This window comes from Hemitrygon akajei, chromosome 22 (assembly GCF_048418815.1).
Source record: "Hemitrygon akajei chromosome 22, sHemAka1.3, whole genome shotgun sequence".
NCBI classification, from domain to species: domain Eukaryota; kingdom Metazoa; phylum Chordata; class Chondrichthyes; order Myliobatiformes; family Dasyatidae; genus Hemitrygon; species Hemitrygon akajei.
Window position 1 is genome coordinate 18,296,868 of NC_133145.1, and position 15,594 is coordinate 18,312,461.

A 15,594-nucleotide genomic window follows, 5' to 3' on the forward strand; every position below is an offset into this window, starting at 1 on the left:
GCCGGGGAAATGAAGTCTCCACCCAATCACAATTAGCTGCTTCTGCATCGGACCCGCCCCCCCGGCCTGCGTGAACGCATGGTTCACGTCAATTGGTTACCGGGAAGGGAAGGTTCCGAACGGCGAACTGCTATTGGTGGAGGCGGTGCCGGCGCGACGAAGTTGTTGCCTTTGTGTTGCATTCTGAGCTGAAGAAGTCGATGGCATGAGCATTTTCTCTAACTTCCGTTAATGCCCCTCCTCCCCTTCCTACCCCATCCCTGATATATTTAGCTTCCCCCCCTCCTTTTTTCTCTCTTTCTGCCCATCACTCTGCCAGTTCTGCATCTCCTCTAGTGCTCCCCTTCCCCTTTCTTTCTCCTGAGGCCTCCCGTCCCATAATCCTTTCCCTTCTCCAGCTCTGTATTCCTTTTGCCAATCACCTTTCCAGCTCTCAGCTTCACCCACCCCCTCTGGTCTTCTATCATTTCGCATTTTCCCCTCCCCTTCCTACTTTCAAGTCTCTTACTATCTTTCCTTTCAGTTAGTCCTGACGAAGGGTCTCGGCCCGAAACGTCGACAGTGCTTCTCCCTATAAATGCTGCCTGGCCTGCTGCATTTTGAGTGTGTTGCTTGAATTTCCAGCATCTGCAGATTTCCTCGTGAAGGAGAAGTTTGTTGCCTAATGGCGCGTCATTACAGATGCCGTTACGAAGGGACCTGATTATCTTCCACCAGCACTAGTACAGACTCAGAAAAGCAAACCGTCCAGGTGGGAAAAAGGGCATGGATTTGCAGCTGGGCTGGGTAAAAAATTGGACACAAAAATGCAGTGACCTCTGTGCTGTGGACTTCAGTCTTCCTGACTGGGAATGTCAGTTTAAGGGGCCCCTGATGTCCTGCAAAAGCGAAGTCATCATGCTGGCAAATGAGCTGTTTACATTGAAAACTCTCACAACAGCATAAAGTAGGTAAAGTTGTGGATAGCAAAGTAGTATGTCTAAGGATACACAAGTTCCTCCAGCATTTTGTGTGTGTGGTATGGATTTCCAACATTTGCAAAAAAATTTCTTGTTTATCTAAGGATACTGGAGGATTTGGAATAGTTGGAGAGCTGGATGGAATTTTAAGTTTGAGAGCATTTTGGGAGGTCAAATTCTGTAGGACATGTAGATAAATGATAGGAACATTAGGGGTATCAATGTACAGATAGACCTTGGGTGCAGTGTGTCATCTCCTGAAAGTGGTGCAGATGGAAAGGGCACTTAGTGTGCTTGCCTGCTTAGGCTGAGACATGCAGAATGAGTTTGAACATTATATTGCAGTTGCATAGAACGTTGGTTCAACAGCACTTGTGTACAGTTCTGGTTGCAATACTAGTGAAGACGTGGTAATGATAGAAAATACAGAAGAGATTCACTAGGAGGTTGCCTGGAATGGAGAACTGTAGTTATAAGGAAACACTGATTATGCAGGGTGTGTCCTCAGTGAAACTTTGGAGGCTGAAGGGTGGTCGACCTTATGTAGGTTTATAAAGTTATTTGGTGCATAAATAGCAAGGAACTCTAGAAACTAAAAGGGTCCTGATGAAGGGTCTCTGCCCAAAATATTGAATGTATATTTCCTCCAATAGATGCGGCCTGATCTGCAAAGTTCCTCCAGCATTTTGTGTTTATTGTTCTAAAAATACAGGACACAGGTTTAAGGTGAGAGGGCAGAAATTTAAATTAGATCTGAGGATGCGTAGATATCTGGAATGAACAGTCAGAGGAGATGATTGAGGTAGTCACAATTACAACATTTAATAAACATTTGGAGAAATACTTAGATAGGAAAGGCATAGAGGCAGAACGGGCCTAATGCAGGCAAATGAGCCATCATAATGAGGTGGGCGGAGAGGGCCCCTTCTTGCTGTACGATCCTCTGTATAGCAATGCAGCAATGAGAATGGGCCAGGAAACTGACAAAGCATACTTTAGAATTGGAAATTACAGAGAGAAGATCATGTTAAAGTTGAAGTATCAGGGATTAGAATCAGGTTTCTTATCACTGACATATGTCACAAAATTTGTAGTTTTCTGGCAGCAGTAGAGTGCAAGACACAAAAACATTAATTACATTAAATTAAATAAATGGTGCAAAAACAGGATTATTAAACTAGTCTTCAGAAGATTCAAAGGGTTATTTGTTATCAATGTATCCATATACAACTCAGAGATTCATCTTCTCCAAATAGCCATAAAACAAAAAACCTGTAAGTCATTTCTGAGAGAAATATTAAAAGCACACCCCGCCCACATAAAAAAGGATAGCCGATCATCAACCCCAAAAACCCTCCCCCGCACAAAACAAGACAAGCATTGACCCCAAACCCTCCTCCCCTGCGCAAAAAATCTAACAGAATACAACAACAACATTGACACCCAAACCCCTCCCCTGCACAATAAAATGGAAAGGGACAGGCAAAAAACACAAGTCTGAAGAACTCCACAGTTCATTAATACAGAACCCAGTAACATCCTCCTCCATCATCGAGAGAGGCACCACACCAAAGCAGACGTCTACCCACCTGCCATAGCGATAGGCCGCTCACAGAGTCCTTCTCCGACAGCAATTAAAAGGCAGGCAGTCACCCTGTGCTGAACCTTACGCATTCGCCTCAATGTCACAATCTTCCTCGACACTTTAATCAGCGATTAATGGACACTTTAATCAGTGAAATGGAGTTGAACATTGTCTCGAACTTTCTTTGCATCAGGGTCATTTGAGTATGTGCTCACTTTCCGGAATCTTCTCAGAGACAGAAAAGCACTGGATCACTCAATCGATCTCCAAACTGTAAATTGCGGGCTCTAACAGTACCAGAAACACATTTAAGATGAAAAACACCTCCAGGATCATTTAGAAATCTGATGGCAAAGGGGAAGAAGCTGTTCCTAAATATGGAGTGTGGCTCTTAAGGCTCCTGTACCTGAGAAGTGACATGTCCCAGGTAGTGAGGGATCTCAACGATGGATACCACCTTCTTACAGCAGTAAGATGTCCTCACTGGTGGAAAGGCTTGTGCCCATGATGGAGCCGGCTGATTCTGCAACCCTCTGGAGCCTCCATACCAGGCTGTAATGCAACCAGTCAGAATGCTCTCCACTGTACATCTAGAAATTTGCTAAAGTCTTTGGTGACATAATGAATATCAAACTCCTAATGAAGTATAGCTGCTGACATGCCTTCTTCATGATTGCGTTAATATATTAGGCCAAGGATAGATCCTCTGAGATGTTGATGCCCAGGAAGTGGAAGCTGCTCACCATTTCCTTTGCTGACTCTTCAATGAAGACTGGCGTGTGTTCTCTCAATTTACCCTTCCTGGTCCACAATCGATTCCTTGGTCTTGCTGGTATTGAGTGCAAGGGAGCTGCTATGACACCACTCAACCAGCTGATCTATCTTGCTTTAATATGCCTCCTTGCCACCAAATGAGATTCTGCTAACAACAGTGATATCAGTGAATTTACAGATGGCTTTTGAGTTGTGTCTAGCTTCACAATCGTGAGTGTGTAGAGAGTGGAGCAGTGGGACAAGCATGTATCTGAGATGTGCATGTTTTGATTGTCAGCAAGGGAGAGATATTATACCAATCTACACTGACTGATCTGCCAATGAAGAAGTCAAGGATCTAGTAGCAGAGGGAGATACAGAGGCCCAGGCTTTGAAGCTTGGTGATTAGTACTGATGGGATGATGGTCTTGAATGCTGAGCTGTAATCAATAAACAGCAACATGTTTGATTCTGATGTTTTTGATCCAAGGTTCTTTGGGTCAACAAGGAGGCATAAAAAGTGTTATTTACTGTTGTTTTTATTAAGTTCTTAAGGAATTAGGGGAATATGAAAAGCATAGCCTAGTAGTGAAAAAAAAAGGCGAAGAAGGAAAAGAGGCCAATCCAACATGTTCTGGTCTTCTTATACCAACTTGCTAAATAGCAGTAAATTCCATTCACTTCCATTACTTGAATCAACCAATAAGTTGGCTCCCATTCAAGTAATGTGATACCCGCAAATGAGACCAAGCAGCTTCCAGAAAGATAGAGGGGAACAAGGATACACGCTGAACAATTGCATATACAGAGGTACCTATAAAAATACAAGCAAGCATAAGAAAGTTAAACCACAAAAAAAGTAACAATTATACAGTCTAATCCAGCAGTCCTCTCGTTGATTCTAAATCGCACATTTAGAATCATTTAGAAAAATTCATGGTACTTACATGAAGTATAAAAGTAGTCAAAAACCCACCTGTTATGGAAATATTAAAGGGTATTCATATGATTATGTCATTGTTAAGTGTGTTGTGCTTGTAAGTAAGCATACATACAGACGTCTGAAATGCTCTATTAATGATCTCCCTTATAAAAGTAAAAAAGATGTAAATGATAATCAGGACAAATATTATGACTCATATAATTAAGTAATTTCAGCTTCCTAGACTTACGTAATTGAATCACTATCCATCAGATTGATGTATTTTAGTTGTTCATTTATGATCAGCCAAATGGGTTATGTCTTCAGACTCATCAGAACGTAAGTACAGCTCTCCTTGCCTGTCCTGTTCATTTAACTGAGACCAAGGCCATTGTGCTAGGAATGTTGGCCGGTCTGTAACCGCCCGTGTTTCTCCCTTAACTGCTGAGAGAAGATCTAATCTAATCAGTTTGAAGAACCATCTTACACATGGCAACAATTTCTGTTATTACTTTTCCCAAGACACCAGCAGTGTCATTGCTTACTCTTTCCAAGACTGCTGCAATATTTTTAATCTCTCATATACTCCTTACAATGGGAATAAAATTAAAGCAGAAATCTGAAATGTCTCATTTATATCTAGACTCAGGATGTAAAGATAAAGTCTGTGTATGTCTCGTAGCAGAAAAACCATAACCCAAATAACAAGAGCCTAACCTATTATGTGGAAGAGAGATATAAACTCCTTTTCCATATGCAAGCTCCTTTCGCATTATTCCATGAAATTAGACCATTTCTTATTGCTTGACAAGAACCTTGTTGAACTACATTTTTCTGATGGATATTCTCAATGAAAATTCCAGAATCATTACCCCATTTAGGACAATGTAAACTGTAATTGCATAAACTCTGCCCTACTGGAATGGTCCCTTGTGAGCTCAAGCAAAAGGTCATTTTTATAGTGGGCACATGATATCTCAGAATAAAACATGAGTAGGGTCAGATACGATATGCTTCCCTGAATCATGCTGATTATATTTACAAAAATTTTCTAGTTCAAGATGGTATGTGGGAGGCATGATCATTGGATATTTATGTCCCTGAGAATAATGAATTCTGAACATAATGTCAATATTGCTGTTGTTCCATTGTGATAAAGAAGAGGGTGCATGTTTCTTCTGGATCGGCAGAAATGTCTAGTATTGGTAAATATTTTGAAGTGTGGAAGATATTGGCATAGCCAACAGCTTGGGGCATTAACATCAGCAAATTCATGTGATACTCACAAGTACACATTATGAGTCATCTCATTTGGGACATTGTGAGAGAGAAAATTGGCCTAAATATGACAACACATAATATAATAAATTTCATAATGTCCAATAGTTATCAACTCTTTTGAAAGTCTTCTTGCTGGTTAATGAGTTGCTCATTGTAGCCCCTCAATGAGTCAGGTTACTAGCACATTAACCACAGGACTTGTTGTCCTCATTGAGTACCACTTCAATTCGCTTGCAGTGGGTGGTGTGTATCCATTACTTTTACCTTCTAAGTTGGTAATTAACAGCACTTGATAAGGACCTCCTATCAAACTCCCAGTGGTTCCTTATGCAGCTTCTTAATCAGAACCCACAAACCAGGAATCAGTGTTGTCCTCCCAACTGACAGAAGCATGTGGGTTAATTTCACACAATAGTTATCTAACCTGTCTGCCATAAAATGTCTCTCTTGAGATTTAGAGCTCCCGGCCGTAACATGGAACCCTCTGTTAGTTCCTTGAATGGTCTTAGTTTAGTTTCCTTGTTTGGGGTTGCTCTGATGCTATATAAGACCATAAGAAGAACCATGGGCCATGGTACGTCATCTGCATGATACTTAGTCAGTTATTCCATGCATTCGTTTGACTTGTCCTGATGATATGAACAATGAAAAGTCCATTCAATGTCACCACAATTCCTGACAAACACTCCCAGTGAAATGCGCTCCTTGGTCTGGGTCGATGCGACATGGCAATCCTATCTAGAAATATCAGAGGTTTTGCTATACTTGTGGCAGTGGCTTTCCTTACTGGATTAGCTTCCACCCATCTTGAAAACCTGCCCACTGTTACCAGTATGTCTGAGTATCCTTGACACTTTGGTTAAGTAATGTAGTGCACTTGTAAGTGTTAAAGTGGACTAGGTGGGGTAGGAGCACTTAATTGTGGTGGCTTTTCCGCCGCTTCAGTATTAGTTTTCTGGCATGACATGCATCTTTCAAATGCTTGTCAAGCTTGTGCCCTGAACTTTGGATTCCATCACCACTGGGAGATTCTGTTAATTATCTTTTCCACTCCAATGTGTTCTAAGAGTATATCTGCTGTAAGCAATGTAATTGCAGACTATTAGTCTATGACTAATGCCATATCTCCATGTTCCATTACTGTTTAAGCTTCCACTATTCTCCATCCAGAACAACTTTTCATTGGTTAGAGCACTGAGCTTGCATTAATCAGATATTTTGTATGTTTGACTGTGATAAAGAGTTCAACTTTGTTTCCAGAATTTCAGGCATTGGGTTCCCTGCATACGTTCGGGGTTTTCTATTAAATAGTTTTAATCTTTTTTTAAAACTTTAAAAAAATTATTTTATTACCCTTTCCCATACTACCTTTTTTGCAATTTCATCCACAAACGCATTTCAGTGCTTACCATTGCTGCCGTGGTGGTGGCGGCAGAGAAGGAGGACAGTCTTTGATGGTGAGTCCATAGGTTGTGGAAACAGTTCAGTGATGGGGCTGAGTGAAGTTGAAATTTACTTTGTAAATCAAACAGTCCAAAAATGTACCGCATGGGTCAATTGGTCCTGTGATTAGGTAGCAGTTAATGGGGTTGTGAGGATGCTGAAGCATCATAGCTTGAAGGGCATACTCCTGGCTGTATTGCTAAATAAGTAAACAGATGAATGGATAGATAGATAAATAAATAAATGGTGGATAGATAGATAGTTAGCATTCTAACCACCTTGTTTATTTTGTTTATCATCACCCATGTCATTGTAAACTCTGCAAGTCGACTGTCTGATTTGCTGAGAAAACTTAGTAGTTAAAATCTGGATGCCATCATATGGGTCAGTTTGTATTTATTCTTAATACATTGAAGCATAGCCCAGGTCTTTAAATTTCATTTTTTAGGATATGGAATTTTTTGGGCTATTTATCAGTCATTCTTCATTCAGGTGGTTGCTGGAAAACCATCTGTCTCCTTCCATAGGTTCCATCTTAAGTCCTGCATATCTTCATTTCTTGGTCTTTATTGAAGCAAGCCATGACATAGCTTCCAATTCCATTCTTTCATCACTGTCATCCTCAGTTGAGTCCCAAGCAGTCGCAGAACAATCCATGTCATGTCTATGCCAGAATTTCTTGGAGTTCAGATGACGGCGCTGTCACAGAAGACTATCCAACGTAGGGGGTGTTTCCAAAGGAGAAGTGTTACGGACAGGATCACACATCTTAAGGTCACTGCTGGGCTTTCTGAAACAGCTTCGTGACTTTGGCCATTGTCTTAATTCAATTTTGTGTAACACTTAATTTGTACTTACTTCTTTATCACTTGGATTGCAATCAGAATATCGTTGGGTTATGTCAAAATATAATTGAATTGTAATCAAAATAATGTCAGATTGCAAGCAGAATTATCAGAATATCAGTTTATGATTGCAATTGGAATATCATGGGCTTACAAATGGAATTTCGTAGGAACGCAATTGATATTTTTGTAGGATTGTAATCAATATATTGTAGGATTACGATTGAAATACTATTGGTTTGCAAACGACGTCTTTTCTCAGTCGTTTACAATCTAAATGAATTTTAAGCATTAGATTACAATCGGAAGGTCTCATATATACTTCACCAGTTAGTACAAGTATAATTTGAGCGCGATGTTAATTTTAGTGCCAATCAGGTTTTTCTAGAATAGCAACGTATGGTAGTTTTTCTTCAGTCTTAAACTTCCACTAGATGGTGTGTTGATTTTTTAGATGATTTGGGAAATAATGAGAAAGGTCTTACCTCCTTTTTAATTATGTGCACTGAAAGTTTACACTTTGTCTTGGATTCTTCCAAGGCCTTAAACCTTTACAATCAGTTGTTGATTTCTGATATTTTTGATCTGAGGTTCTCCAGAGGTTAAGAATGAAGCTTTTTTTTTTGCTTAGGGCCATTTTTTTGTGCTGAAAGAACAAAGGAATTTGGAAAGGAGAGAAAAAGTGAGGAAAAGGTGAAGGTAGAAAAGAGGCCAAACCAACGTGGTCTGACCTTCTTATATCAATTTGTTAAATAGCAATAAATTCCAATCAAATTCTGCTGCTCGAATCAACCAATAAAATAGTCCCCATTCAAGTAATGTGATACCCACCACTAAACCCAAGAAGCTTCCAGACAGATACGGAGGAACTGTAACCACTTTGCATATACATAGGTAACTATAAAAACACAAACAAGCACAAGGAAGTTAAACCACAAGGAAAATTACAACTATGCAGTCCAATCTAACAAGACTGATGTGTTGTGCATTTGATGTTTCAGTAGTGTTTGAAAGGTGTTGTAAATATATTGTTTGATTATGCGTTCTTGTTAGTTTAAATAATTCATTATGGGTTATGTAAAAGTACATGATTGGCATACGTCATCATGCCACCACGCCATATGCATGTGCCTCACTAAAATTATAATGGAAATTAAGACACACATCTCCCGTCTCCTTGAGTTTCTTTCAAGTAGTTTGATGTTTTGGAGTTACAGAACTTTTCAGAAGTCTGAGGCACATATATATAACTAGGCCACAGTACTATAGTAATTTTATGTATTGCACTGTACTACTGCCGCAAAAAACCAAATGTCATGACATATGTGGGTGATGATAAACCTGATTCTGATATGGGTCTGTATTGTGGACTGAGAGTGGGAAGGGGGCAGGGAGAGGGGAAGGTAGAGGGGAGCAAGGAGGAAGCACCTGAGAGACATTCTGTATTGATCAATAAACCAATTGTTTGGAGTCAAATAACCTTGCCTGGTGTCTTATGGCTGGGTGTGTCTGCACCAGCGCCATTCCTCCCATCCCCTGCACTCCTTCTCTACTACCTGTCCCACACCCCTTCTGCTGTGCTCCACCCTCATCATTCCCAACATCCTTTACCCCCGTCAGATCTACAAACTTTTTCTGCTCCACATTGACAAATACAGTACCGTGCAAAACACAACAGTGACAATGAGGAAGTTTTCAATGAACCTGAGATGATTACTTAACTTTTGAAGCACAGCAAGATATTCAGGTTAAAAAAGTGCGCCAAGATATTCAAGTTAAAAATAAAAGCACAGCATGTGATTTTTCAGAAAGGGACAGAAATGATCAAGTTAAAAAAAGACAGAAAACAGAAGAACTCACCAGTTCATAAACAATGAATACCTGTGTCAGGACGCTGGAGCAGGGATCCAATCGCAGGCCCAGTAGTGTACACACAGTGATATTAATTGAGTAACAAATCCCAAGGTGCAAACAAGGTCAGCGTCAAAGTTCAGGCAGAGATCAAAACATCCAGAGAAATCCAAAAACCAGAATTGGGAAACAGGCAGAGTCAATATTCAGACAGATACAAATGCTGGAAAGGTTCAGGAAAATTCACTGGCACAATCTGGAAACAATGGGTGAAAATACAGGACTGAAATACACTGAGCAATAAACAGAGAGGCAGATGATAGGTGGAGCCCAGGTGGCAGCAATACAGGTAATAATGAGAAACACACGAGAGACGGAGTACTCAGTAATACAGAAAAAGAACAGGAATAGCTGGCTACATAGGAAAGATAGGTGCATTCGATTCCACAAGAGATAACTGGATATTGTATACTGAGCAAATTCAGCAGTATTTTAAAGCAAATGAAATAGCAATGAGATAGTGAGTGTCAATTTTGCTGAGTACATTGGGATTAAAGGCATGCAGATTGTTTAGAAGTTTAACTTCTCCAACTACACCAACCAAAATTACCTTTGCTGATATCGTGAAAGTAATCCAGGAATATATAGAACCTAAACCATTGCTGATTTCACAAAACTTTAGGCTTCATAAGTGGAATCAAAAGAAAAGGGAGTTCATTTCAGCATAAATGACTGAATGACTGAGCATTATCAGCTTAGTAATGAGGTTGATGGTGCGAGAGAGCACTTAGTTTGTAGAATCTTACAAGAAATTATTCAAAAATGTCTCCTAACTGAAGCACAACTTACATCTAAAAGAGGAGTTGAAATTACTGTATCAATGGAAACAGCAGAGACACAACTGACTTGTAGTCAGGAGTGAAAGTGAGCATGAACAAAATTGCAACATCTAAACAGAAACCAGTCCCATTGAACAAATTGTGTTACTGTTATGGCAGGGGCTAACACACATCAGACAAACGCAGATTTAAATGAAACTTGCAGAAAAAAAAGTAGGACACGTACAAAGAGCATGTTGGGTGGACAAAAATAAATGGACTGCAAGGGAAGAAAAAAAGCCAACAAGTCAAGTTGCAGTTTCAAAGTGAACATTAATTTGCATGCTGTTAATGAAAATATCACAGCCAAGTTTTACAAATTCCATTCAGTTCCTTATACCGTCTGTGATAAAGTAGTCAGTGAGGTAGGTTGCATTGAGGTTGAAGGAATTCTTTCTAAAGTTGAGTGGGCATGCCCGCGGTCCCAGAAGAATGGGTCTTTCAGGATTTGTGGTGATTTTAAGGTCACCATCAGCCCAGTACTAAAAGCTGGAGCGGCATGGTAACGTAGTGGTTAACGTTACTCTTTACAGGACAGGTGACCTGGGTTCATCTGTAAGGAGCTTGTATGTTCTGCCTGTGACCATGTGGATTTCCTCTGGGTGCTCCAGTTTCCTCCAACAGTTCAAAAGATGTACCGAGCTGGATGGGCCTATGCCATACTGTATCCCAATAAATCAATAAATCAATTGGTCAATACTGTCTGCCCAGAATAGAGAATACCTTTGCAAACCTTTCTGAAGGAAAATACTTCAGCATAGTGGACTTAACAGAGATCTACCTACAGAAGCAGATGAAGAAGAGCTGAAGTGTTTCTCACCATAAGCACTCACAAAGGGCTTTATCGCTCTAATAGGCTTATTTTAGAGTAGCATCTGCATCTGCACTATGGCAGAATAGTTGCCTAGGCACCCAGTGTTACCTGGATGACATCATTGTTAGCAGTAAGGATGACAGGCAGTATCTCCAAAATTTCAGAACAATGTTAAAAAGATTAGAAGATTATGGACTCAGAACACAACACTTCAATTGTGAGTTCTTTAAACCAAGCATCACTTACTGTGGTCACACCATTGATGCACAAGATTTACACAAGTGTGTGAGGAAATTCAAGCAGTGATGAATGCCCCAATGCCAAAGGACGTGTCACAGTTGTGAATTTAAAGAGCAAACACGAGGAAATCTGCAGATACTGGAAATTCAAACAACACACACAAAATGCTGGTGGAACACAGCAGGCCAGGCAGCATCTATAAGGAGAAGCACTGTCGACATTTCGGGCCGAAACCCTTCGTCAGGACTAACTGAAAGGAAAGATACTATGGGATTTGAAAGTAGTGGGGGGAGGGGGAAATGCAAAATAATAGGAGAAGACTGGAGGGGGTGGGATGAAGGTAAGAGCTGGGAAAGTGATTGGCGAAAGTGATACAGAGCTGGAGAAGGGAAAGGATCATGGGATGGGAGGCCTCGGGAGAAAGAAAGGGGGAGGGGGGGGAGCACCAGAGGGAGATGGAGAACAGGCAGAGTGATGGGCAGAGAGAGAGAGAAAAAAAACAAACAACTAAATATTGTCAGGGATGGGGAGAGGAGAGGAGGGGAGGGGAGGGGAGAGGAGAGGCTACCCTCCTGGTATATAAGGTGTTGTTCCTCCAACCTGAGTGTGGCTTCATCTTGACAGTAGAGGAGGCCATGGATAGACATATCAGAATGGGAATGGGACGTGGAATTAAAATGTGTGGCCACTGGGAAATCCTGCTTTCTCTGGCAGACCGAGCGTAGGTGTTCAGCAAAACGGTCTCCCAGTCTGCGTCAGGTCTCACCAATATATAAAAGGCCACACCGGGAGCACCGGATGCAGTATACCACACCAGCTGACTCACAGGTGAAGTGTCGCCTCACCTGGAAGGACTGTCTGGGGCCCTTTTCTGAACACCTGTTTTGCTGAACACTTACGCTCTGTCCACCAGAGAAAGCAGGATCTCCCAGTGGCCACACATTTTAATTCCATGTCCCATTCCCATTCTGACATGTCTATCCATGGCCTCCTCTACTGTCAAGATGAATCCACACTCAGGTTGGAGGAACAACACCTTATATACCGGCTGGGTAGCCTCCAACCTGATGGCGTGAACATTGACTTCTCTAATTTCCGTTAATGCCCCTCCTCCCCTTCTTACCCTATCCTTGACATATTTAGTTGTTCGTTTTTTTTCCTCTCTCTCTGCCCATCACTCTGCCTGTTCTCCATCTCCCTCTGATGCTCCCCCCCCTTTCTTTCTCCCAAGGCCTCCCGCCCATGATCCTTTCCCTTCTCCAGCTCTGTATCACTTTCGCCAATCACCTTTCCAGCTCTTAGCTTCATCCCACCCCCTCCAGTCTTCTATCATTTTGCATTTCCCCCTCCCCCCTCTACTTTCAAATCTCTTAGTATCTTTCCTTCCAGTTAGTCCTGATGAAGGGTCTCAGCCTGAAACGTCGACAGTGCTTCTCCTTATAGATGCTGCCTGGCCTGCAGTGTTCCACCAGCATTTTGTGTGTGTTGTCACAGTTGAAGATTTGTCAATTACTATCGCAGTTTCCTGTCAAACATGGCTACTATGTTCCACTCTTTGAACTCATTGCCTCAAATCGGAAAGAAATAGCAATGGATAAAGCATTGTGAGGTGGCTTTCAAAAAGGTAAAGGAAATGTTGACATCTGACACTGTATTCACACGTTAAGATCTAGATCATCTAGTGAAACTTGCCTGTGATGCTTTGCCTTACGGTATAGGTGTAGTCATGTCACATGTTATGAGTGATGGAAGTGGATGTCTCATAGCCTTTGTATCATGTTCTCTTGTCGCTGCAGAGAAAAATCACACACAGATTGACAGAGAGGCCTTGAGTCTGGTTTGGTGTGTAAAATTTTTCAACCAGTACTTGAATGGGAGAGAGTTTACCTTATTACTGATCATCAAACATTAATGTCCATTTTCAATCCACAGGAGGGTATTTCACTAACAGCATCAGCACGAATCCAGAGATGGGCTCTGCTTCTTGGGGAAGGAACATAGTTACAAGATCAAATTCAAGAAGACAACCAATCATGGAACTGTTGATGGAGCATCTCGGAAAAAGGAAAAGAAAAATGTCACTGACATGAAAGAGTCTTTTTCTGTTGATCAGTGTCAAAAAAAGCCAAATTAAATATCCACTGTGATTCAATGTTGTAAAATATTAAAACATGAAAACTTCCAAGGGGGGGGGTGAATACTTTTTATAGACACTGTGTGTGTGTGTATATATATATATATATATATATATATATATATATATATATCACACATTCTATATTGAGTTGGAGTTTACAGCTTAACAGGGAGGAGTGTTGTGTAACTGTTGTTTCAGTACTGCTTGAGTGATGTTGTAAATAGTGTTTGTTTAAGCATTCTTATTCATTTAAATAATTCAAAACACTTCATCACCCTAGATGTGCGTGCTACAGGGCAATATTTGTTATGGCAGCTTACCCTGCTCTTCTTGAGCATGCTATGATTGATGCCCTTTTGAAGCGGTTGAGAACCTCCAGCTGCGGCAGTGAGAGTTCGTTGAACACTCCAGCCAGGTTGGTCTGCACAGGTTTTCAGTATTCTATCAGGTACACCATTGAGGCCTTGCAAGGGTTCACCCTCTTGATGAATGTTCTGATGTCAGCCTCTGAGACAGAGATCACAGAATTGCCAGATACTGTGGGGATTCACACAGGTGCACTTTTTTTGTTCCTTTCAAAGAATGTATAGAAGGCATTGAGCTCATCAGGGAGTGAAACAGTAGTCATTTATACTGTTAGATTACACATCATAGAAAATAATGGCCCGCAAACCCTGCCATCATTGTGGTGCATCCAACTGCATCTTTAACTTCACACAGAATTGCCTTTTCATTCTTGCATGGTCTTCTATAGGTTATCCCTGGAATTCATGTAGGACTCTGGGATACCAGCTTTAAACACTGCAGATTTAGCCCTCATCAGTCTGTGAATCCATAGATTCATCCAATGCTTCTGGTTATTTCTGGTATGTTCTTGAAGGGAAAAACGCATCCATGCAGGTCTTGATGAAGTTGGTGAGTATGACACTTGGCTCTGAAGATGAATCCCTAAATACATTATCGTCCACCGATTCAAAGCAGTGTCATATGTACTCTTCCATTTCCCTTGACCATATCATCGCAGTCTGCAATACTGATGCTGTGGTCCTCGGTCTCTGCCTGTATGCTGGGAGTAGGTGATCAAAGTGCAGGTGTGGAATGGCACGGTGGTGGTGTAAGAGACAATAAGACAGGAGCTGAATTAGGTCATTCAGTTATTGAGTCTGCTTCACCAATACATCATGACTGATTTATTATCCTCTCAACTCCATTCTCCTACCTTTACCAACTTTGATGCCAGGACTAATCCAGAAAGTGCGAACTCTACTTTAAATATACCAATGACTTGGCCTGCACAGCTGTCTGTGGCAATGACTTCCACAGATTCACTACTCTCTGGCTAACGAAATTCCTCCATATCTCTGTTCTAAATGGATGTTTCCTATAGGAAACATTCTCTCCACACTATCTAGGCCTTTCAATATTTAATAAGTTTCAATGAGATCCCCTCCTAATGCTTCTAAATTCCAATGAATACGAGCCCAGGGCTATCAAACGCGCCTCATACATTAACCCTTTGATTCCCAGAATCATTCTTGTGAACCTTCTCTGGACCCTTTCCAATCTTTTCTTAGAGAAGAGGCCCAAAACTGCTCACAATACTCCAAGTACAGTCAGACCAAAGTTTTCTAAATACTCAGCATTACATCCTTGCTTTATATTCTAGTCCTTTTGAAATGAATGCTAACATTGTATTTGCCTTCCTTACCACCAACTCAAATTGCAAGATAACTTTTAGGGAATGCTACACGGAGAATTCCAAGTCCATTTGTACTTCTACTTTTGGAATTTTCTCCCTGTTTAGAAAATAGTCTATACCTTTATTGCTTCTACCAAAGTGCATGGCCATACACTTCCCTTCACTTCCACCTGCCACTTCTTTGCCC

At 41.1% G+C, this 15,594-nt stretch overlaps 1 long non-coding RNA gene across 1 annotated transcript; it reads left to right on the forward strand.

The window, feature by feature from the left end:
* Positions 1-163: 163 nt before the first annotated feature.
* LOC140714868 (uncharacterized) lies at positions 164-13,718 on the forward strand. Its single transcript, XR_012096009.1, has 2 exons — positions 164-751; positions 13,504-13,718. It is a non-coding gene; the product is annotated as an uncharacterized lncRNA (long non-coding RNA).
* Positions 13,719-15,594: the final 1,876 nt, after the last annotated feature.